The sequence below is a fragment of the Chrysochloris asiatica genome, unplaced genomic scaffold (genome assembly GCF_000296735.1).
Source record: "Chrysochloris asiatica unplaced genomic scaffold, ChrAsi1.0 scaffold00109, whole genome shotgun sequence".
In the NCBI taxonomy this organism is placed as follows: domain Eukaryota; kingdom Metazoa; phylum Chordata; class Mammalia; order Afrosoricida; family Chrysochloridae; genus Chrysochloris; species Chrysochloris asiatica.
In genome coordinates, this window is record NW_006408627.1 from 5589954 (window position 1) to 5593905 (window position 3952).

The following is a 3952-nucleotide window of genomic DNA, read 5'->3' on the forward strand; positions in this document are numbered from 1 at the left end:
GTTTTCTTGATTAGGCATATCTGAGAGATCACCCATATTTTAGGGACCATGTTATCTACTATTTTTTTTTAATGACACTTCTTAATTATTTAGGATAATTCCTTTAATTCTATCTGAAGAATCCATTGCTATTGCTATATAATAGATGTTCTTTTATACTCCTCTTTGTTATATATCACAAAGAGACTTCCATCCATAAATACTAACTTAAGAAAACATCATGTAGCTTCTGGAGAACTCCAGCGATAATCTCTGGATTGTTTTCATATTAGCCCTCTGAGATAGTTTATGTTTCCACTATGTGAGGATATCAAAATTACTTTCAGTAACTAAATGATAGTCATATCCTACAATTAAAATGATAAAGAATAAAAGGAAAGGTAATTCTGGAATATAAATGACATTAAAATGAAATAGATATTTGACTTTAATAAAGTAATATAAAACCAAAACCAATGAAGTTATTTTCTTTTAAGACAAGCAGAAATGTATTCTAATCCTATTATAAAGATATTGAGGAAGTTACCATGCCTAATATAACAAATAATAGAAGTATAACACAAAGACAGGTGATATATTTGACAATATTGGGACTTAGTTTTTCTCAAGATTGCAGCAATTATAAAGAATTTTCATATGGCTCTCTTAAAAATAGTTGATAACCCCAAAGATAATTTTTATATGATATATATCTATTAGCAGTCACCATATTAGAACTTAAAGTTAAGAATTTTTTTAAAGTTATTAATTTTAAAGTATAAATCGCTATATGCTTAAAAGGAGCCTTGATGTAGCAATGTAGGATAAGCACTGGACTGATAAACGCAAGGTCAGTGATTTAAACCCATCAGCCACTCCTTGGAAACCCTATACCAGGTTGCTATGAGTCAGAGCCAACCCCACTGCAGTTAACAACGTTATGTTAAAAAAGTGAGAAGATTATTCTATATTTTTGCTTATCTTGCTCAATAGAAGACAGCTAGATGATCATGTCTATTTCTGAATTGAATCTGTAGTGATACTACATAGCACACTGCTTCTGGGAAACTCTACAGTACATTCTTGAAAGGATTAGAGTGAAAAGGGACAATACTATATTTGCACTGAAACAAAAATAGCTTCAGCCTTACAGAATACCTAAAAAAGATTTTCAGGGACCCCCACAGATTCCTCAAACCACACTTTAAATCCATTGCACTGATGTAATCACTCAAAACTAAATTGTAATTTGGCTACAAACAAATTTCATCAATTTAAGAATCCCAAGGATACTATTATAATATGATGCAGTGTGTAAAGAACCATTTTGGAAAACAAAATATATACGATAATAGATTGGAGTTTTCTCCTTCAGTTTATCAGAGTGATGAAAAAAATATCTTTTCTTACAGGACAAATCAAAGAGAATTGTGGGGTTTGTTTGCCATTTATTTGGGGGGTAAAATTAATTCTTTAACATTGTCTGAGATATCTTCCATCTCCTGGATGAAAATCTTGCATGGAAGGCATAAGCTAATGTTGCAATATAAATTAGTCTCTATGTGTGTTCATGTGTATATGTAGTTGCTAAGAGTAAATAATAAAATTTCCTTTGGAATTCTTGATACTTCTTTTTAAGTAAGCTGGTGTCTAGCATCCAAGCATAGTTTAATGATTTCCTAAATCTGTGTTGTTGTTGTTGTTGTTGTTAAGAGCCATTGGGTCAGTTCAGATTCATAGCGACCCTGTATAGGGTTTCTGAGGAGTGGCTGGTGAGCTTGAACCACTGACCTTGTGGTCCAAATTGACCTCGCAGTCCAGCGCATTAACCCACAACAATATACTAGGACTCTAAATCTGTGTAATCATTTAAAACCTAAGTCATGTATCATAAAGAGGCCTAGTAGACAGGATGAGTGGTAGCTGGCCTCAGTTAGTAGGGAAAAACAAAATTCTCTTGAGCTAACTTTCTTTTTGTTAGGTTCTGTAGAATTAGTTCCAACTCATAATGACCCTGTTTAGGGTTCCCAAGGAGACTTACATGGCATAAATTAAGGTTCCCATTCTCTATGTTAAACTTCCAGAAAAGGTCCTTTCTGGTCCACTAATTAGAAAATGAATATTTTCTTACACAGGCTCCTTTGTGACAGAGTGATAATGTTTCACTCTTAGATCCATTATCAACACTCAAGGAATCAGCAGTCAAGAAATCAAACAACGGATTACATTAGGAAAATCTGCTGCAAAAGACATTTTTAAAGTGTTAGAGAGAAAGCTGTCAGTTTGCAGACTAAAGTGCACCTGCCCCAAGCCATGATATTTTCAATCACCTCATATGTATGTGAAAGTTGGACCGTGAATAAGGAAGACCATGGAAGAATTGATGCATTTCAGTTATGGTGTTGGAGAAGAATAGTAGAAGTACCATGGACTGACAAAAGAACAAACAATTCTGTTTTGGAAAAAGCACAATCAGAAGGTTCTTTGGAAGACAGGATGGTGAGGCTTTGTTTCTCATACTTTGGACATGTTATCAGAAGGGACCAGCTCCTGGATAAGGACATCATGCTTGGTAAGTGGAGGGTCAGAGAAAAAGAGGAAGACCCCTAAATGAAATCGATCAGCACAGTGACAGTAGCAATGTATTCAAATGTAGCAACAATTGTGAGGATGGCACAAGATCTGACAGTGTTTCGTTCTGTTGTACATAGGGTCCCTATGAGTCGGAATATAATGTTCTTTTCTTCTGTGTACCTGACAGCTGCCTAAAGAGCTGGAAACCCAGTTTACTTCCAGGGGCCTAATATTATTTTTGCAAGAAACTCACACATCTGTGCATATCTCTGGGAACTGTAGAGTAGATAAGGTGTTACACAATGTAAAAGTAATTGCCATGGAAGAACCCTGAAATGCAGTGAATTACTTCATGTGGCTCTTCTACCCAATGTCTTTTTAAACTCCAACCAAACAACACTTCTTTTTCCTGGTAAAAAAAGTTAAGAGATGGTAGGAGAAGATGCTGATATAATGACATGATTCAGTTATGAATGCTTGTGGACAGGGAGATAATTGTGAACGTAAAAACTTGAAAAACTAACTAAAAGAATGGTCATATTTGTCCTCCTGCTGGCACATTTTTGTTTGTTTTTTAATTTTATTTATTTCTAACCCACCCTCTTTTTTAAAAAAAAATTCTTATTGCTATAACTGAAATAAAAAATATGAAGCTCAAATGCAACTCCATATCTCTGCTGTTGCTACAGGCAAATCACAGTCAGGTGCAAAGAGAACAATGAACTCTGACCTACAGATTTCCAGATTTCCTATGCACACATTTTTTGTATCAGTATAATACTAGAAGGGGGCTTACATATACAGTATAAGGACCAAGGGTCACACTTACCTCAGCCACCTGCCACCTGCACTCAACAATTACTAAAGGAGATGCTTCTATCAATACTGAGAATCACACAAAATCAACAACAGGGTCTTTTCTTTTCCTGACCATAACTTGTAAGTCATCTGTCATAGTTAAAAGTATGCTTCTGGAGCTAGACTACCTCCGTTCAAATTCCTTCTCTGTCATCTTTCAGGTTACTAACTTCTCAGCTTAGAGAGCATGATAAAATAGGGATAATGATAGACATTCCCTTATAAAATTCTTGTGAAGAATCAAAGAGATAACACATGTGAAGGGATTGGAGCAGTGCCTAGCACATTGTTGTTGTTGTTAGGTGTCATCGAGTTGGTACCGACTCATAGCAACCTTATGCACAACAGAACGAAACAATGTCAAATACTAGGCCATCCTCACTACCATTGCCATGCTTGAGTACATTGATGCTGCCACCTGGCCAATCCATCTCATTGGGGGTCTCCCTCTTTTTCTCTGACCTTCCACCTTAACAAACATGATGTCCTTCTCCAGCTATTGGTCCCTCCTGACAACATGTCTAAAGTATGAAAGACAAAG

At 35.7% G+C, this 3952-nt stretch overlaps 1 protein-coding gene across 3 annotated transcripts in view; it reads right to left on the reverse strand.

Moving 5' to 3' along the window:
- The window catches only part of MAPK10 (mitogen-activated protein kinase 10), a 513930-nt gene that overhangs the window by 428281 nt on the left and 81697 nt on the right, over positions 1–3952 (reverse strand). The window lies entirely within an intron of this gene.